The sequence below is a fragment of the Chelonia mydas genome, chromosome 5 (assembly GCF_015237465.2).
Source record: "Chelonia mydas isolate rCheMyd1 chromosome 5, rCheMyd1.pri.v2, whole genome shotgun sequence".
Taxonomy (NCBI): domain Eukaryota; kingdom Metazoa; phylum Chordata; order Testudines; family Cheloniidae; genus Chelonia; species Chelonia mydas.
Genome location: NC_051245.2, coordinates 54,060,268 through 54,082,386, shown reverse-complemented (window position 1 = coordinate 54,082,386; position 22,119 = coordinate 54,060,268). Strand labels below are relative to the sequence as shown.

Genomic DNA, 22,119 nt, shown 5'->3' with positions numbered 1-22,119 from the left:
CCATAGATGCTCAGTTCTTTTCTCTCTCTTGCTAGGGTCATAGTGGTCAGTCTTCAAGGAGATCAGCAAGAGCAAGACAAAGTAATTCCTTCTCCTCTGTCTGGATGCCTGTAAACAGTGTTGGCCAAGAGCACACTGTTTCATCATTTCCCTTCAGAAGTGTTCGCAATTGGAGATCCTACAGGGTCTCTGAGGGAAGATCTGGTGGAAGGTGATGAGAGAAGACCTTGCCACCTGCCCTGGCACAACAGAGTCCTTGCTGGACAAAGTAGTATAAAATATGCCTGAGCCAGCTTTCCTGAATCTAGCACCCCAATGCCATTTTGACCATCCTTTGGAACAAGTTGTAATGGATTGTCATGCATTGCAAATTATGGAATGTAACCTTTACCTCTTGGCTTGCCTAGTGTGATTCTATCAATACATCTCGCAGTAGTCCACAGACAATGTGATAGGTTTAAATGTCACATGAAGTAGACCTACATTACTTTGTAAATAAAGCAGAGATGGATCAGGGATCCTAAATTCAGATCCAGATTGGAATTCAAACCTCCCCAAATTTAGATATTTTGATTTGAGCCCATCCATAGAAGGAAAGGAAGCTAATGATAACTCTCGAGGCAAAGCATTAAAGTGTACTTAGCACCACTATTCCCAGGAGTGGCAAAATTCATATTCTGTGCAATGTTGTTAGCTAAGAACTTTAGCTCTAAAACAAGCTCAATTAAATGAAAATATTTTTATTTTCTTTGCTGAACTTATACAGTGAGTTTATTCTGATCAACAAGAAAATACTAACCTTTTTTTTTCCAAATAAAAAGAATCACAAACATTCAACAGGGGCCAGTGTTTTCCAATTCACATCAGGCTCTTTGGGGAATCTTGCAAGTGTCCTCAAAGAATCTTTGGCTGAGTTATGGTTGAGGAGGAGAGAACCAGGAGCACCCAGGACAAAGAGCTGGGAACATAGGCTTGTATAAGTGTTTACTGTCCTTAGGATAGCATGATGTAGTAGACTCCACCACTCCATTTTACTGTGAACAAGAAAAAAATCCGTATCAAGCCTTCCTTTCAACTCAAACTCTGGAAACTTAGCTTGAATGCTTCAGCTTCAGATACTAAAATCACCCCAGGTCCTGAAACTGCCAAAGAAACAGGGAAGCCTTTCTCTGGTGTGTTTATGTTGCATGTCTAACTTGCAGGCTAACGCTAAAAGGATCATTATGCTGTGTAAGGGAAGGAATATATCATTTTGACCAGAACATAATGAAAAAATTGGGGTTTTTTTGTGCTAGGTTAGTAAATCCTTCTGAGCTTAATTCATAGTACAGAAAGTGCAACATTTTATTTTTAAATGTATACCTACTACATTATAATATCCCATTTTATGAAATAAGGCAATTTATTGTAAGCAGGACAAAGATTACATTGCAAGGACAAAGGAAGGGTTGTAATCTCATGTATACAGGAGCAAATAAAGAGTAACTCCATTGACATGACTGGAAGTGAATTGGTTTGAGTGGATCAGGCCCACTGACTTTATTTTCACTAGGTTAGGTGTATCTGGCATGCATCATGCTTAGGGGCATGTGGAATAGTCTAGTAGTGAAGGCATTGAACTAAAATTCAGGAGACCTGGGTGGGTTCTATTTGCAGCTGTGCCACTGACATGCTTTGACAGGACACCTCACCTCCCTGTGCCTTTGATTTCCTTTCTACCCTTTATCTGTCTAATCTATTTAAACTGAAAGCTCTTCAGACTGTTTCTCATTAGTGTTTGCACAATGCCTCACAAAATATGACGCCTCGATATCAGCTGGGGCCTTTAAGAATTACTGTAATGCAAAGAGTGAATAATAGTGCTAATCTCCATTAGATACCAGTAAGAAAAAGTTGTATATTGTTTGTTCTTGGTTCTAATACATTTTTACCTCCCCCACTCATCTATATTGTTTGTAGCATCAAGCCTGGAGCAAGGGCACAGCAATGTTATTTTTTATTTTCATTTTAAAGCACTTTTTTATTTTCATAGGAGACTCCCCACTCCAAAATTGCTTTTATAGAAGAAAGCTCTGCTGTAGCCTTGCAATCAACATTTTTTCCCATGTAATATATTTTCCCATGTAAATAGGAAGAAGCCTAACTCAGATGAACACAGAATGAGCTAGTCAACTGTTACTTTGCTGCACAGTGTCATCCTTCTAACTAATGTGACTCAGAGTGCCAAACTAACTTCAGACTAGAGATGTATGCATCCAAGGGAAAGAACTGGTCCCTGATTTTATCTCAAAGGAGTGTTTGCAAAGTTCATGTGTTTGCACCTGCATTTTCTGTGATTGCATATACAAGTCTGGAATGTGCATCACTGACGAGTGGACAAAAGTGTCCGTTTCAACATGTGATTCGACATCGGCAGCTGCATGATTTGCATATGTAAATGAGGAAAATGTGCACTTATTATTAAACACACAATGTGCATACAGAATATCTGAAGATGAGGCCCATGCTGGAAAGATTGAAAGTCTATTTTAAAAATCCTAAAGAAGTTTTAATTCATTTTTAATTAGCCAGACAGCTAACATTGAAAAACAGAGAAAGAGAAAGCAAGGTTAAAGCACTGAATTGGAAGTAAAAATGTCTGGGTTCTATTCCCATCTGTCTAAGACTTGCTATGTGCCCTTTTACAAGTCACTTACCCTACTTAATCAGTCTATCTGTCTGTTGTTATCAGAATACCTATCACCTTGCTATCAACACTCTGTGCTTTAATTTTTCCTTTTGAAGAATAGGGATAATTCCTAACCCCACAGGCACGTTATGAAGCTTAATTTATTAGGAAAAAATCCTTCCCAACTGCTCCATGGGGTTGCATGGCCTGAAAGGTAGAAAACTGGTACAGTTCCAGTGAGCAGGGATTGGAGCAAGAAGTGGAAAACTTTAACAAACTGCTGCAGACTCTCCATCCCTTGCATACTGCATAGCCACGTTCCATGGGGCTTCATCTGCAGTAATGCAAAGGTCTCATCCATAGGTCAGGGGTAACACCCTCGTGTGGCTTTTGGATTAAGCAACTCTCTTGGCCCAGTCCTGCAGTGATTGCTGCTCAACCTAATAGGAAAGATCCAATTGCCTCTGAATCTTACAGAACTTTCCTTGTTAAGCTGGGCTTTGCACAGGGGAGAAAACTTGTGTCTTAACATTTGTAAAGAGCTTTGAGAGCCTCTGCTAGAACATATTTAGAAGTGTAAAGGAAGTTAAGGGGTGAAAATTATGGATTTTGATTTGACATTTTCACAGCAACATAAAAGAACATTATTTTTGCCTACTTTTTTGGCAAACGTCACGTTTATCATTCTTTAAGTATCACAGTCATTATATGAACTTGATAGTCACTTATGCTCACATTTTCCATTGTATAACTTTCCCAGAATCAAAGGGAAAACTGTCTTTTGCTCAAAGGAACAACTCCATTGACCCAACCCTTTCTACCTCACCTCTACACAAAAAAGGGGCAAAAACCTTGAACCCCCCCTAATTTCCCAGTTGTACTTTATATGTGAAATATAACAGATAGCTACCCATAGAACACAGCTGAAAAATATGTCAAATTTATAGTATGTCCTTTGTGACTGGGATAGATATACAGGTCTTTGGGGCCTGTGGGCCTAGACAGAATCCTGAAACCCTGCTGCAACCTGCCTCCCCGCTAAGACAAACAATGGTCTGGGGATTCAGGGGTTAATTCTCAAGCAGTGTTCAGCAGCAGGTCCAGCTAAGAATTAGTTAGGTGCAGCTAAACCTGTTGGGATCAACGCCTTAAAAGAAAGATGTGTTGCTCTCTGGGGACTGATGCAGATAGACATAGCAGTTAGCTTGTAGGTTTATAGTTTAATGCTTGGAAAGCAGCACAGAGAGAATACAGCTAGAGACTTTTGCCAAGGTTGTGTCAATTTGGGTCAAATCTGGACTCCCTGCAATAAAATCCAACCTGGGGAGGTTGATTAATGTTCAAACCAGAGCCTGTGGTGAACTTTATTCTTGTTGTTTTGCCTCTGGTCTTCCCAGAGTAACTTTTGGCAAAACACTTCACACACTTTCATTTGTCACTTGCTTTATTTAAGGGTGCTTCTACACTTAGGAGTGGCTACAGTTACCTGTGTTCTTGTGCCAAAAATGTCCCTGCTTTCCACATCTGAAACCCTGCAGCATGTTTCCGAAGGATCCAGTGAGTGAAAGTTTGCATGCATAAGGGGTCTGGGTATGACACTTGCCTTTACTATGGCATGGCCCTATATCCATTCTGCAGTGCTGTGTGGATGGGATCAAGGGGCATATACCAGGTTATGGGTTATCGATAGTCCTCCAGGGCCACTCCCACAATGCATTGATCCCTTTGCTGCCTGATTCTTACACAAAGGTATAAAAGTCGCTGACTCCCACCTTGCCAGCAGTAGCAACGACTTGAGCTGAGCACTTCAAAACAGTTTTCTGCTGAAATCTATTGATCATGTATCATGGTCCAAGAACAGCTGACTAGCCTCATAGCCTTTGTCCACACTTTACTGTCTTCCACAACTTCATCTGAGTTGGCTGGAACATTCACCTGTACTGGGGTGATTTCACAGAAGCTGGAGGAGACTGGCATTCCCTGAGAAGGACTTGAACAGTTGCTCTGGGAGGGGTCCTAGCACATGCCTGTGTGAAGAAGGTCTAGACTGAGTGCTTTCCAAGGCTGGGAGTATGGAGCCCGAAGTCACTCACAACCCACTCCACAACCCTGACAGCCACATTGTATGATGGGATGCCCAGGAGGGACAGAGTGATGAACCAGCTGGGACCTCTGAGGAAGTCCCAGAAGAGTTGGAGGAGGAAGACCATGCGATTCTGCATCTCTACCTAGCAGAGTCCCTTGAGGAAGCCCCCTCTGAGGAGTCAGGAGAAATTGGATTTTCTTTAGGACAAGAGAGGATTGGGCTCTTGGGCAGGATGAGGCATTCCTGAAAATGGAGAGAGAGAGCACAGGCAATGGGAGTGCACACAGAGGAAGCGGGATCATGCAGTCCCTAGTTCATCTGTGGGTGGAATGCTTTTTTGGCTCCTCAGCTGCCATTAACACCACTCCTCTCTTGGAATTGGAAGCACCTTCTCCTCCAGCTGCAGGCCAGGCTGCTGCAGAGGTGGTGGTTCCATCCACACACCTGCTGGAAAGGAGCATGCTGGATGGCTGCCACAACATACACTGACAGAACCTGAAACACCTCACTGGAGAACCTCCCCAGATCATGGGGGAGGGGAACGATGAGCCCCATCCTGTCCCTGTAGCCCAGTCTATGCTCAGCTCCCAAACCCCACCCAGGAGACATCCCCATTTGTCACCCCACACAATACTCGGTGGGCATTCCCAGCTTCTCAGGGGGAAGGGAAGTGTGAAGAGACATCTTCCCAAAAAGTAATGTTTGTCCACTTCTGAGGGAATTTTGCTCATTTTTTCCTGTTAGAAATGAATCTAGGCATGTTTCATGTATGTACATAAAAGTTACAGTTCACTTCACTTGTGTGTGCACTTTTTTTTTTTAAACAAGTATAATCAATATGATGCTTCCCTAAGTTTGGAATGAGGTAGCATGATTCACAGTACATGTGATTTCTGTAAAAGCCAGTGCTATGGAAATACTAACTTTCTACCCACAAGCCATTCCCCACAACCGTGTGTGTGTGCGGGGGGACAGGAAGAGAATGAGGGGTATTTAAAGGGTTCATGGCAAAGGGGTATGCTGTGAAATAACTGTCACTGTCCAAAGTACCACAATGGAAATTAGATGACAAAGTTAAATGAAATATCTTTGTCTTTGTTGATAACTAAGGGAGAATACAAAGGAAACAGAAGTAACAGTGAAAATATGTGACACTGAGTGCTTAATGACTCTCCTATCCCTACCAATAGTTACTACTGGCAATCATGGAAGTAGTCATGTCATGGGAGCAATTGTGAATATCATCTGATAAGACCCCTGAGATATAGTGTCAGACAGAATAGTAAGTTCCTCCAAATTCCTTACATAACTGTTTCTTTAATTACTGTGACAAAGTTTAAGTGCTCCCCATGATCCAACCTGCAACAGAGCAGTTAACGTGAAACAAAAATATTACTCAATGATGGCATTAAAGTGCATTAAAGGTCTCCACAGCACAAAATCACAGCCAAAGGTGTTGAGTTTCTGGGAGGTACTCCAATTGTCTGCTCTGTTAGTACTGCAGGGGATCAAAACCCATTGAGGTATCTCACAACTGAAGTGCATGGCAATGCTTTTTTGAGCTTGTCAAACAGCAACACAATGTCACAACAGTGTCCCAGTCACCTTCTGGCTTGTTGGTCTTCCATTGTATGTGATCACTGATACCAGTCAGTTCTGTTCTTGGGGAACTAGGGTGCAGTATCCAGCCTGTCTGACTCATGAAAGACGCTCCCCCAGCAGCCTCTGCTTAAACCAAAACCTACCAGAGAAAAGACTTGCAGAGAGCAAGATGGGAGACAACCTAGACCCCTCCTGACAAAGGTGACAAGATTAAGACATCTCCATTAGCATACAGCATGGAAAACAGAGACAACTCCCCTAGCCTCATCTGCATGAAAGATGGGACAGGGAGACATCTCAATTTGCATACAGAATGGAGAACAGAGAACGGCACTGAACTCTGGGACCAGAAAAGCAGGGAAGCTCTGCATCATGGGGGATCTCTGCTCCACATGTTAATGAACCTGCTCCTGCACACACCCAGCTCAGCAGTTATCAGACCAATTCTAGTAATAAATCCTTGATTGATATCCAAAATACTGAAAGCCTAGTTGCACTGTGAGCTCCCTGAAAGAAAACACCACCCATAGCCGAGAGTGATCAGCTCCTATTGTCTAGCCCAGTGGTTCCCAAACTTGTTCTGCCGCTTGTGCAGGGAAAGTCCCTGGTGGGCCAGGCTGATTTGTTTACCTGCTACGCCTGCAGGTTCGGCCGATCGCGGCTCCCAGTGGCCACAGTTCACTGCTCCAGGCCAATGGGAGCTGCTGGAAGCGGCGCGGCCTGAGGGAACCCCGACCAGTTCAAGCTCCATGGAGTGGGTGAGATCCCCCTCTCTCTCTGTTTTCTTTTCTACCTCAGGTATTAACCTTTAATAATGTAACTGTTATGTTGGTTTAGGCTCTCCTTGTGTAGTTATCACTATTATTCAATAAATAACTTTTATGGTTAAGCTGGTTGCTTTTCTCTCTCTCTCTCTCTCTCTCTCTCTCTCTAAACTTTACTCTTTTGTATTTTTAGCTTCCCCTATTTACTCTGCAGCAACGCTTCTTTTACCTAAGCTAAAGATCCCTGCGGTGCCCAAAATACTGTGGGGTTTGCTCATGAAGTGGGTTACTACTAGTACAATTGTGATGTGAAAGTGGGGGCAGGGACATGTTAAACTGGTGGCATATAAGGGTGACAGCTGAAAGTATTGCTTGGCCCAGCCTATTGATACCAGGGACATATAAAGGGGTCAGCTTGAAAGTGCTGATTGACCCGGTCCGCTCACACTTGTTCTGTTTGTGTGTGTGGTGCATGTTCATCTGGTTCTAGGGCTGGAGGAGCCAAGTCCTGGGGAACCTAGGTCCTGCAGGATAGCTCCATTGGGAGGGGACTTGCAGAAGCTTGTAGAACACACAAGTGACATAAGCAGGATGGTTGTGAGGTGGTGTTTAATTATATTTGTAAGGCTGGAACTCAATTTATGAGAGAGGAGGTGCTATAAAAGTACAAAGTATTAGTCTGAAGAAAAACTCAGTGTGACAGGTATAGCAATTCTCAAATATATTTGGGAGACCTTGCTGTGTTATGTTTATGTATCATTGTATGTAATTCCATTGCGGAGGGTGAACAGAGCTCCTCCAAGAATTAAGAACAGTGGAGCATGATTAGGCAAATTCCCTCAGATTGTTATGTCTCAGGACAAGTACCACCACTTGGAGAGTCTCACATGTGCTGGTTCAAACTGCATTCTTCAGAGACTGAGACAAAGAAAGATCTTTTGGACAAATTGCCTGAGTTTAAACTGACTCAAGCTTTCTTTCTAATCCAGCAAACAGACCGGACCTTCTGCCCAAGGGAGGCCCCAGTGCTTTCTGGGAAATGCTTGGAAGGACTTGACTTATTTATGGGGGTACAAGTTCTGCACTAACAGAGTTTATGGTCTTGTGATCACAGCAAAACTCCTTGGTGGGGTTTGAAGTCCTGATTAGCTGCCAGAGATCTTGCTGGAGTTGCTGTGATTTCTGGTAAGCTTATTAGCATGTGTGTAGATTCTGTTATTGTTTTTAATATGTTTCTCTGTAATGCTTTCAATTTAAGAATAAATGTGCTTGCTTAGAAAGGGCTGTGTGGCAAATTATACCTATGGGCAATTACACTGTTTATAGCCTCTGAGGAGAAGACAAGGTAAGCCACCTTAGGCAGTCTGATTTGCTGGGGAATTCACAATGTAGGCAGGGAACTATGAAGCCTGGAAAAAAAAAACATTCAGGTTTACCTCAAGTGTCTCCACCCAAGTGAGGTGATGACTGGGGAGCCAGAAGCCTGAGATTGGATGCTCTTGGTGGACCACTGAGGGGAAATACAGCTGCAGTTGCCCTGAGGTGTGACACTTTACACCAAGAAATGAAAAATGATCTTGCATATGCAAATTTGTTACATGTTTGACCATGCAATGATTAGAGCTCAAATATGTTAGGGGGCTTATTCCTTCACCCACTTACTTCCCTGGTCCTTCTTGCATGAACAGAGAGCAACAATACCCGAAGTCCAAAGGTGCAAACAATTTGATGTTTATTGGGGTGAACTTCCAGCAAGCATGATTCCAGTTTCCTTCCTTAGTGTCCCCCTTCCCAGCTCTGACACCACAGAGCCTTACACCTGTGTCCCTGTTCCCATTCCTGCCCTTAGCCAAACATGATTCCAATTTTCCCACCCCCATTCCCTGTTCCCATTTCCCCTTTTAGCAAAATATGATTCCAATTTCCCCATTCCCTGTTCCCATTCCTCCCCCCCACACACCCACTTCCTGATTGACTGCAGACTATATAGTAAAACTTGAGTTCTCCTTAGCTATACCTTAACCAATCATTTTCCTGAAATTTAACTAACCAATCCTAACATATTGTAACATGATTATTTAACCAATTATATCCCACCACCTTAATTAGTTTACACCCAGCAAAGTTAATTATACAGCAGACAGGAACAATCACAGAACCAGACAGAGATTATACAAACAATAGCAAAGTGGGAACTATAATGACAAAACAATATAGAAGTGAGGATTTCACATCCCAGCTATTGATAAGAGAGTTCTTGCCAGACAGGATGCTATCAAACTAAGTTTCCTTTTACATTTTCTAGGCACTTCCCTTTCTCTGGAGGTGATAGGCACTATCAGGACAGGATTGTATTCCTAACGGCCCAATAGCACCTGATTTCAATGTGACTAGTTTGGAATGTGAGGATGTGACCTGTCGCTTCCCAGCTTATGGCTGCCTCTGCTGCTTAGCCAAAGGCCTTAGCCTAAGAACAGGGCCTCAGACTGTCACAGTAAGACAAGGACCTTACACCGGCAGACAGTGATTTTGATTCTTTCTTTTATACCTCTATAACTAGCCAAGTGATAAGAATACACCTAAAGTCTTAGAGTATAGGCCTTTACAGACAGGCCTGAATATCTATATCCTAACAAAATATATCTACAGACCATGCGTAAAAAGCTTCTTGTGTGCAATATATATATATATGAATTAATTTTTGCTTCCTGTTGAAATGCTCTTGATAATATTTACCATTTTCTATAGTATCTTCTGTCTGAGGAGCTCATTTAAAATATTATTAAATCTCTCACAGCAATTGTGTGCTATAGAAATAGGGCCTGATTTTGAAAAGTACTGAGCACCCACCATCTGAAATTAAGGCCCCTTTAAAGGCATCTGAAAAAGGGTACCCAAAAATTCATGCCAAAATGTTTTTTTGAAAGCTCAATTTAAGAATATATGTTGGCCAACCTTAATTATAGGTGATGCTCCATCTGTAACTAAAATAATTCCTGTTTCTACAATAAATTCATCTACACAAACTCCCGTGGCAGTTTTAATTGGGTACAATAGTCTTCCATTCTTGTCATAAATGGTAGCATAGTTTTGATGTATGCTGCCTCATTCTACCTCACAAGTAGCTGCATTTTGTATAGAAATTTATCAGCTCATTTGGGAACCTCTGGGATGAAAGATGAATCTGGCTCTGTGTCTCATAAATTACTTGAAGAATCTCTAGCAAGATGTGGTAGAGATGGTTGAAAAGTGCACTTCCCTGCAGGGAGGGATGCAGACCATCTGTGAAATCCTAAGGAAATCAAGGATAATCTGCATTACTACATATTGTAGTAATGTGTAACAGTAGGTGAAAGGCTATTCTCTTCACAGGGATATACTGAACCTGGAAACTATAAAATGACAGTTGATGGAAAGGGAAATTGTAGTAGGTTATGTATCTGTGACTGTTTTCAGCAGCCATCAACATTATATTAAATTCAGCAGAATAGATAGTCCCATTGCTGGCAGGGGAAAGGTAGCCCATGGGGATATTTTATGCTGATAATAGCTGCAAGGATTGTAGTGGAAGATGAAGGCTAACAATAATTCCAGAGATGGGAAAAGCTACAGCTCAAACAATCTGTTTCTAGGTATTTGTATTTGCTTAAAAAGAGAATGTAACTGAGAATCAATGTAACTGATAAACTTGAGCTGAGGATTGTGCCACATCTATTAGAATGGCAGATAAATGTCTCGGAAATAGTGGTTCAATGCAGATTTACAAAGATAGCAAACAAATGCTAATAGGAATCAGAAAGGATTAAACCAAAATTGTCAAGACAGCTCAGTACAAAGCATGTTTCTGGCTTTCCTTTTGCTAAGCCCCACAGCATGTGTTACTGCCTCCTTCACATTCTCCACCTGGTTCCTCTATTTGCAGGATTTATTTCTGCTGTCTTGCAGTATTTCTTCTTCTGAAAGGTTTTAGGGTGGTTGTATTACTACCTGGAAACAAGCAAGAAAAGAGACAGTCTAATGTCTGCTTCATTTGCTAGTTTCTGTCAGAAGGCGTTGCTTGGCATGGAATCACAGCATGTAACTTTTCTGCTGTTCAGACTCACTCTTTTTTTCTGAAGATTCAGACTTCCCTTCAACAGCCTTCTCACATCACCTCCTCCTTCTTCCCCTAACTAAGCAGCAGTCAGAATTCTTGTATGCTGTTATTCTATGGTTCTGAAAACTTAATTATTCTAAATAAAAAGCTGATCAAAGAATAAGGTAAGAATGTCAGTTGCTAAAGTTTGCAGACAATTTAATTGGTAATGAGATGGTATACAATTTCCCTCTAGGCCCTCCATAGGAGCCCTCTAAAATACATTCTATACACTCTCATGCTGATGATATAATTGTACACATTGTGCATCCAGGCAGAAAATATAACCCAGTATAAAACTAGTTTTTTTTTTTTAGCAACAGCATCACATTCTAAGCAGATTGCTCTGAATTATCCTACCAAGATCTTTCTCTTCAGCATTGCTTTTCTTCTTAACACAAGCAGCCACGAAGGACTGTCACTGATCAAGGAGGACTGGACGCAGCTTCTATCCTTTAGAGTTGCTGTGAACATCCCTGAGATGGGGCCACTTGAGAGCTGTGCGAGACATGACCTCCAGCAGCTGATCAATTTGCTTTCACATTGTTCCTAGTCCCCCCACACATAGACAAAACAGCAAGGGATTTTCACTGGGATATGAATTCAGAATTCCCACATTACACCATTACCTCACAAGACTGCCAGGATAGCCCTTGCTTGCTATTTTCAACCAGAACAGCCCCCATTTTTACATCTACTTAGTATTATTTTTACCTCCTTAATTTTGTCTAAAGTCTAAATCTCATCATAGACTTTTCACATCCCATTTTTGTAAATTATCTAGATCTTTCATAATCTCTCAGTTCTCAGATGTCTTTGTTCCCAGTTTGGTATCATCCCTGAATTTATTAAATGTCATATATTTATTCCTTTTCCAGAGAGAAGGATGGACAATGGGTTGAGGCACTAGCTTGCGGCTCTGAAGCTCTGGGTTCATTTTTCTGCTCCACAAAAGACTTCCTATCTGATCTTGGGTGAGTTCACTCAGGCCCAGATCCGCAAAGGTACATAGGCCTCTAAACCCCAGATTTAGCTGCCTAAATTCCAGTTCTGCCACCAGGGCAATCCACAAAACAGGGCAATCCCTCTTGGTTTGTACCCAATCCTGTAGGTGCTTACATTTTTCCTGTACCTGTTTCCCACCTAAGCTCCCGTGAAATCTACAAACCAGGAATATATAGGCATTCCTCCACATACTGGGACTCATTCAAAATCCAGCTACATGAGGAGGTGGTAGAACAGAGTTTAATTCCCCCCTCTACTTGATGGGGAGAAAGGAGTTGAACAAGAGTCTCTCACACACACGCTCTAACCACTGGGGCCTGATGTGGGTCTTGTTCAGTTGAAGCTGCTCCCCTATATATATAGATAATGAGTCATTGAAGTAGGGGGAGTGGACCCTGGGTGTCCCTCATCCCAAGTGGGTGCCTTATCCATCAGGCTAGAGTCATTCTCTCTCTTGGACCCAATGACTATTCAAGTATTTATACAAAGTGAAACAGCTTCAAGAGGGGGATTAATGTCAGGATATTCTGTAGTCCAGTGGTTAGAGCACTATCCTGAGCCATGTGAGACTTCCATTCAAATGCTTTCTCCTCATCAGGCAGTGGGGGAATTGAACCCAGGTCTTCCACATCCTGAGTGAGTGCTCTAATCAACTGGGCTAAAAGTTATAAGTCTGCCGCTACCACCATTACTGACATTCCTTGAAAGAAATAACTTAGGCACCTAAGCCACCTGATTCCAGGAAAGGGATTCCCAGCTATGGATTACTAAGCAGAGATAGGTGTCTCCCTGCAACCACACTTAGGCATCAAATTCCATGAGGGGGGCAGGACTTAGCAGACACCCCTCATGTGTTCAGCTCCCATTAGCTAATTTAGATGGCTCCCTGCCTAGCTTGCTGGCTTTTGTGAATTGTGTTCTTAGGCACAAATCCCTCTCCCCAGGCATTGTACAGGGACCCTACATGTCTAACACAGGCTCTGTGGATCCCATTGTTGATTCAATTATTTTCTAGTTGCCTAAAAGTTAGGCATTACAATGCTCAAAATTGGAGTGCTAAAGCCCCTTTGTGGATGCACACCATTGTCTGTAATATTGACTTCAGTGCAGCCAAGATTTCACCCTCTGTGCTTTAGTTCCCTATTTTTAAAATGGAGATTTTATATACTGGGAAAAATAGCGGAATAATTGGGGTGGGGGGAAATATTACTTCCCTATTTCAGAAAGGTGGTGTTGGGGTAAGTCAGTTAGAGACTGTGCTCAAATACTATGGTAGTGATGACCATATAAGCACCAGAGATACTGTGTTGGGCTGGCTGAGTGCTGCTTTGAACAATAAATAAGAATGACTTCAAGATATGGGAGCCTGTGAAGAATCTATGAACAGAAGAATGTGAAACTTCATGGATCTCAGCCCCGCCCTCCCTTTACAGGTATTTTGGATTTCACCCACTATGAGCTGTATGTATATAGATTTAAAAAATGAACACCTACAAATAAGAGTATTTTAAGCACGCATTAATATTTGCTTGTAATAAAATACATTGGACTTCCTTCTGATATGATAGTGTCACTGTGGAAGTGCTGTACAAACACTGTACAAAAGTTAGAGCCAGTCCCTTCCCCTCCCTGAGCAGCTTACACGGTAAATATACAAGAAGAAGTATGAGAAAGGAGGTATTACCCCCTGTTCACAGATTGGCAACTGAGGCAGAAAGTGATCAAGTGTTTTTCCCAAGGTCAAACAAGAAATCTCTGGCAGAACCAAGGTTGAACCCAGCTTTCCTGAGTCCCAGTCCAGTGCCTCAACTACGTGATCATCTTTCCAAAGACAGTATGTTTGCCTCTTTCCCTTTCATTTGTACACATTTCAAATGCTTAATTCCTTTCTCCACATTGATACACTGATGGGCAAACAGCAGCTCAACTGGTCTGGAATTTAAAGAGAGATTTAATATATGTTAATTCTTTGTGGTATAATGATATAAAATTTACTTACCACAGAGAATCAGTTTTAAATTAGCTATAAACAAATTGAGATCATTCAGAATAATTCCATCTGGCAAGGTTTCATGGTAACAACTTCACAACAGGGTTTCTGATGAGGCAGACTTTCTGACTGTGACATGTTTTTATCTTAACATGAAACCTTAGGAGGTGGACTGTGATCATAATTGAATACATAATTGAAAACAAAATCTCATTCAATGTCATGTGAAATGGAAAAGTTATGATCTGTATATTTCCTGTATTGGAATTAAATTCAATAGTTAGAAAAAGAGAATTAATATTGTAGTTGTGTCTAAACTTTTAAGTGATCGATGTTTACAATAAATTGCATTTGTCAGAAATATTTTTGTTTATAAACAGTCTGGAATAAGGAAATAGACTGGTCTTTTCATAGTAACCATACCTGAAAACATGACAATGGGAGCTTACATTGCTCAGCTCCTCTCAGGATTTTACCCAAATGCTCGTGCTAGCACTCGTTCATTTTAGTTCTAGTGGAATTCCCCACTTTAAAAGTAAGGAATATTATTGAAGAAGGTAATGAACTTTTAAAGCCTTCTATTTCAGTTGTCCACAACTTCCTCAAACCTTACTAATTACAACTTTAAAAAAGTGCAGATAGACATGTTAAATTCCTGCTTCATCCACCATATGGTCATTTTAATAAACATGGTTTGGGTGCACCAGAAGCTCTGTGCATCACCTCTTGTGCACCTGAGATATGTATTAATTTATACTGCAGCATGGTTTGTCATGTCTTATTGATTAATTAGCTTTTAGGATGGTGGCATTTTCCAGATTGACTTCACCTATACATACATTCTCCTAAGAAATTATTCAGATGGCAATCTAGTGTCAATCCAGTTGAAAAATATTGTCTTTTTACTGACACTTACGGCATCATCCAAAAGGGCAATTGGAAAAAGGTTGACCATAATGATTTGTAGGTCCAAACGTTGACCTGCCTTAAAATTGTCTTATTGTAAAGCCCAGTCTTGTACCTACTGAAACCAATGGGAATTTTCCCACTGATTTCAAAGGAAACCACATTGGGCTTCTGATGGGAAAATTCTTTGGAATTCTGAGTTTTACCCATAGTGCAAGTGCAGAACTCCCATGAGAGTTCTATGCATGCTGAGGGTGATAGTTACCATTGTGTAAAGACCTCTCACAAATTTTTATGCACCACTTAAGCTTCCTTAATGAACCTGAGTCTCCTTTTCCCATTTTCCCCAGAAGAGATGGCCAAGAAAAATGCCAAGAAATGGGAACCTTGAATATCCTTTCTGTAGTAGAAATAGAGAGCCTGAAACGTGGACCTGGTATAAGGTCTGAGGCCTGAACCGAAGTCAGCAAAAGTTATTCTATGAGCAACAATCAAGCCCTGTCAAAAGCAGATGCTTATCTACAAGTCAGTGACTGGTACACGAACTCGGCACCAGTATTGCTAGCATTGCTAAAACACACCAAATATGTAAATACATACCAGCAGACCAGCACAAGATAACCCTAATTTAGCACACCATAAAATGGTTTGACAAAGGTGATGACTAGAGATATTTTATGTGAAACATCAGGAGTAAAAGTACAAAGACAGGTGGTGAATAGGAATGTTTGGTCTTAAACATCAGGAAGAAAGTACAAGGGGAGGTAACAAACATGTCATGAAACACATAAGGTGATAAGTTGTTTATCTCAGTCTATAAATGTTGGGATATGTCATCTGGCCTAGGGTGCAGTAGAAAGACCTGCCACTGACGTGGTCCATTGTCATGGTCATACATGTGTTACTGTACCTATAACCATTGAGCTGGGCCATTAGCACTGTGCTTCGTTGGCAATAAACCTGGATGGGTGCCTCCAATACTAAACCAAGTCTTGTAGTCTTATTGGTCAGTTCAGTCAGAGCCTGCTGTATGGGCTATTTGGCCAGAGCCAGTGCAGCACGCAGAAAGAACACACATAAGCTGCCAAGCATCTGACAACAGTTTCTACCTCACTAGTCCTCTCATGTGGGGAAGGATCATCTGATCCATTAGTATTGAATAGATTAAGCATCACATTCTGCTCTGGTATAAACAGATTGTAGTCAATAGATAAATTTACTCCCAAACTTTATTTCATTGTGGGGGGGAGGACAAAACAAATGTGAAAAGGGATTTCAAACTATTTATTGTCTTTGGGCTACTGATTGCTAAATACTGCAACCATCGCTCAGTAAGATCAATCTTTAGTAACACAGAATTGAAGGAGGCTGAATTATTTGTCTGCATATCTACATATTACCTCCATAGTTCAGACTCCGAGTACTACTAGTATTCTGAGATGGAATAACCATAGAAAGGGAGGTCTAGTTATTACCTTCAGAATGGTGTGAACACTATATTGCAGGGGAAGATTCTGGCCCTGAAACCAAGATTTCTGAATTAGTGTAGGATAAGCCTGAGATGAGCTAAAATAATCATCTTCTGAAGGATAATAGAGAATGAAGCACATAATCCAAGAGAAGTAAGTAAGTGTTTATTGTAAAAGGGTTTTGATTTGTTTTTAACTCTGAATTCAAGCAACATGTTCAATAATGGATCTTTTAAAGGCTTCCTGAAAATATGCTGCAACCAATAACATTCATGTAGGTGATTCTGTGAACATTCCGGTCTCGACAAGTTTGGCAGATAGTTTATCAGCCCTCCTCCCACCACCACCAACAAAAAAAAAAGATTGAATATCTTAACCTAGTAAGTGCTGCCTGATTTAACCAAACTACAAAACAGTTCACTGTTCTTGACATCAAGCTCTTATTTATTACCTAGAGGTCAAAAAACAAAACAGGGCATGTTAAAGGCATGAAGTATTCAATAAAACATGAGATGCTTATAGGAAATTTCATGAGTAGTGAAAAAAATATATTTACCACTGACAAAAACAATGAGTAAAAGGGATAAGTGATTGCAAATATGTACCAAATATTTATAAAAGATAAGAACAGTACAAATAATTCCAACTGAAAACCAGCACTGAAACTTAAAATAATTGATGGAAGGTCAGTTATAATGATTTGATAATACTGGAACCCTTAAGCAATTCTACATGAGATTAAGACATTCATGATGGAATCAAGTTACAAAGGAGTGACATTATTTATTTCTGTTTAGAATATACAAACAAAACCTAGAAGAAGAGGAATGTAACTAATATAATAGGGCTTTGTTTATAACTGTGCAGGTACATATTTTTAATTACTATTATTATTATACTTCATCAAATTGATACACCCATAAATTTATTGTTGTAAATCTTTTTGCAAAGCTCGCATTTCAATGAAGCTATTAATGCCAAAATTTTCCTTGCAAAATTATTCTGGTCATGAAGAATATTCTCCCATGCTGTACATGAATTTATAAACAACCCTTCCTTAGTACAGTGATGTAAGTTACTGCAAAATACCACACAATATTATAGATTATTTCTTTGTTGTATTACTCAGACTGATCCATTAGAAACAAGGAGATATATATATGCCAGGAATGAATATATATATATTAATATTATATTTTATGTAATATATATTTTATTTTTATTAATATATTTATATTAATATTCATTCCTGGTATTACTACAGTTATTTTGTGCTAATCCAGTAAATAACTTGTCACCACTGTATTTTTAACAATATACAAGCCTAGTATGAAACTTCTGTTTATATATTTCAAGTAGAGATAGGTTCAAATCAAAACCACAGAGCCAGAAACACAAAGGGAAAATTCAGATCTTGATTCAAACTTCTGGCCCCTTTTTCTGTAATGTGCCAAACCAAAATCCTCAATCCAAACAACTCCAAATGTTAAGGATGCTCAGATTTGGATCCAGTTCCAAAATATGAAGTCACTAGTATTCAGATGTTTTTTCATCAGTCATAACTTTCTTCATTCTGGCCCAAATTCAGCAAAATATTTAAGCACTCACCTCAGGCACATGATAATCACAATCATATTTAAAAAAAATCCACATTGAAGTCAATGGAATTTAAGAATCTGTGTCAATGTCTTGCTGAATTGGGGCCTCTATTCTGAAATTATTGCCTAAATATTCATAATCTGGTGCAGGCAAGACAAACAATATAGTCTCCTGTACTGAAAGGACCTCCTTTACCCTTTTCATTCTCAGGAGTGCTCGGTTATATGGACTTACACACATAGAAATTTATTGGACATTACACTTAGAGATATACATTCAGAGCAGCATGATTTGACCAGTCTGGACCCTCCCAAACAGTTCTTTATCTTTGCTTTTCTATAATGCTTCTCTGGGGAACTCTTTTACAGTAAGTGAAATACTGTTTTGCTATGAAGAGGCATTAGAGAAGCAAAATGTCTCACTTTATGCAGGCTAAAGTTATTCTAATACCATCATAACATATTCCACCTTCACCAGCACAGAGAGTTTATTTTGCTTTATTGGGCAATACCATGCAATACTATTGCTATCACCAAGGAAAAGTTAGAATTGGAAGAGAGACATGCCATCTTTTGGGGGGATGTCTCTACTAGCAGCTTTTTCAAAATTCTAAAGTGTGAACTTTGAAGAGAAAAATATCGTGTTCTGTTTCCAAAAATAATATGAGGGCACTGTAAAATATTGCACATGAAATTTCAACCCTTTCATCAAAAAAATTCAACATTTTGTAAAATTACTTCAATTTTGCAGAACTGTAAGCTAATTCAAACCTGGGAAAATGCCATTAAATAAGCCAAGTAAACTTTTCTCTATGAATATTGTACTCAGTTTTGTGGTATAACATTACTGCTCCTCATGCTGTGCCATTTTATACTGTAATATAGAGGGTTTTGATTTAAAAGATGTCAGTCACTTCTCCTGCAGTAATTGGGCTCTATGCAGATAGGTTGATATTAAATCAGGGTTCAGGTAAGGGCACAAGGCTATAGCCCTCAAAGCTACTACTTTGCCTATTTAATTGCTGATGTAAGGCTCAGAGCTACTCTGTCCTAGTTACATGTAAAGCCATTGCCCTGTGCCTGGCCCAATCCCATTGAATTTTTCCTTGGTGTGTCTATGTAGTTTGGCATGGAAACCCCTTCTGCAATGCACAAGGCATACACATGAAAGTCTGTTTGTACTCTCCACCTAAATATCCCAAGTTGGTGCTCATTGTGATTAGGGTCCTGCATGCTATGGGTAAATTTAACCCTACAATGGTAACTTGCAAGTAACGGAGAATTCCAAGATCATAGACACAATAATGTGGATATCACAATTTCTGTTAACCATACTCAAAACAGCATATGAACCAAGAAGCAGTACAAGATGCAAGTCATGGGGAACTGATGATTTTAACTTCTTAATTGAGTGCATTCTCTGGTGCTTTGTGACCACCATAAAGTCTATTTGAGCTCTCTAGAAACCAAATTAACTTTTAATATTTTCTGGTTGTAGGAAGTATTGAACCCATGAACTGCCAATCCAAAACTTGTTTATCATATCATCAAATGTGTCATTTATCATTTACAGCCTGTTAACATTCACTGTAATGATTAAAAAGTGTAAAAGATAACAATCTTCACATTTTTTTTCTGTAATTTAGCAAGGTTTTAATCAGAATTACAAAGGGGAAGAGTGTACATATGTAAAGTCCTGCTGGATCTTGGAACATCAATTCAGGCTTTCTTCTAAAATAAACAATACAATGGGAAAAATGTTTATTTATGATCCAGGCTGTTGTTCTCAGCAAGATGCCATACTTGAAATTGCTGAAAGTGTACTAAAAGTGATGGATGGTGATAAACAGTAAATGTTTGGAGGTTTTGTTTAGATAGATTTTTATGAATACAGCTGAACTGCTATGGTCTGGAAATCTCACTAGTACAACATGCTTTCTTGTAAGATTTTTAGTGCTGTCTCTGGATTCACAAAACTTTAGTATTTGAAATGGAGTGATATTTAGATTAGGGGATAAAATCATATGCAGATTATATTTGGGAGTCTGGAGGCATGAGGCTTCTGGTAGAACACTGGCATGCGGATCTCTTGATTGATATGGTATACTGAAGAGACCTCAGGAAGGAAGCAAGGATGGGGATGCATTGTAACCTTAAGAGCCCAAAGCTCTCCTATTCATCTACCTGAAGTAATAGCTATAAGGAAGAAAGTCTTGAGGGACAGGGAGAGGAGAGAACAGGTAGCCTTTGTTCGAAGGAGGGTTTCCTCAGGGCACAGAGAACCAATTTAAGATCCGTCTGGAGGTCCGTACAGGGAAATAAATTGTGTAAGTCCTTGAAGAATCTGGCCATAGTGGGGTGGGCAAAAAGTGAGATGTGCTCATTGGACGAGTGGAAGGCTGTCACAGCAACCAAATGTATTCTGAGTTATCTCATTGATAGATCTTGTGACTTAAAATAAAATAAATAGTCTAGGATTTTGGAAAGTGGAACCTCTAATGCTCAAGAGTGAGAAGAACACCAGGAATGGAAGTGTTTCCACTTTTGAAGGTAAGCTTTGTGGGTACGGGATTTCCTGCTAGATAGGCAAACTGACTGGACCTTATCTGAGCAGGTTAGCTCCATGCTCGAGAACCACCTAGGAACCATGCTTTCAGGTTCAAGGAGGAGGAGTTGGGATGGATCAGGGTCCCAGAGGTCTGTGACAGGAGATTGTTCCTGAGAGGAAGGCAGAGAGGCAAGTAACAGAGAGGTGGAGAAGGTTCGATTACTGCATTTGCCTACCCCAGAACAGGGCTATGAGGATAACCCTTGCTCTTTCCTGATGCACTTTGTTGACATTTTTGAGAATTAGAACTAGAGGTGAGTAAGCATTTATCAAGGTACAGGGATTTGATTAAAACAGATTAATATTTATATGGGAAGGAGTATCTGAATGTTTCCCAACTATTAAGATCTTCAATATGATCTACATTTGAATATCAGCCTGTTCACCCACGCTTCATGGTGTTAAAAGCTTTGCTTCATACTGCACCCAAGAATGGCAGAAAATGAATTCCATAAACTTTAACAACAAGCCAAAAACAAAATACACATTCAGATCTATGACTCATTTTAATTTTGTTCTCCTTTTATTTATCTTTCAGGATGCATAGATTGATACCTACTGTAATTGTTTTGTAAATTACTTCAGCAAACAAGTCACATCTCGGTTTTTATACCCATACCATACATCATAGTACTGCATTTCTTCATTTTCTCTGCTATGTGTAGGGGAAAGGAAAGCAGTATTTAAACCATCTTTATGTTCAAGTTGCTGCTTTGTAATTTTAAACAGCCTCTTGAGTCTTATTTATTGCCTTTTTTACAATAATGTTGCTGTTATGCACTGATATACTGACATTTATCTTTCTTGCTATTGACGCACAGAAAGTTTAGAGATGTCTGGAGAGTTTGTAATAGACTACCACTTCTTGAAAGCTTATTTTGTCTAAAACCAGTAACAAATGAAAAGGATATATTTAAAGGGATTGTATTTTGCTTTTAGTATACTATGCATATTTCCCAAAATTCTGTGCAAGGGGATCTCTTTTCATTGTAAAAATTAAGATTACCTGCAAGTGATTCTTGTTTGGAATCAACATCAAATACCTCTCTGACTGTACAAATGGAACAGATGCAAGCTCTTACCTTTCTAATGCCAGGGGTAAAGTTTAGGTTAGAAAAAAAACTCATTGCTACCATTCACAGAATCCAACAGCTGCCTAACACTCAGATAATTCAGTTCCTTGGTGCACAAAATAACTTGCTAATATACATTAGAAATAAGTTTTTTAATAATAGTCTGGGCATGAGAAACCTCAGTGTTTTGTGTAGGAAAGGGTGCCATTCCATGT

General features: G+C 40.0%; 1 long non-coding RNA gene across 1 annotated transcript in view; it reads right to left on the bottom strand.

Annotated features, from left to right (window-relative positions):
* Window positions 1-22,119, bottom strand: part of LOC122466027 — an 82,689-nt gene that overhangs the window by 13,197 nt on the left and 47,373 nt on the right. The window contains exon 2 of the long non-coding RNA XR_006291227.1: window positions 800-1,034. This is a non-coding gene — a long non-coding RNA (uncharacterized LOC122466027). The remainder of the gene's footprint in view (window positions 1-799; window positions 1,035-22,119) is intronic.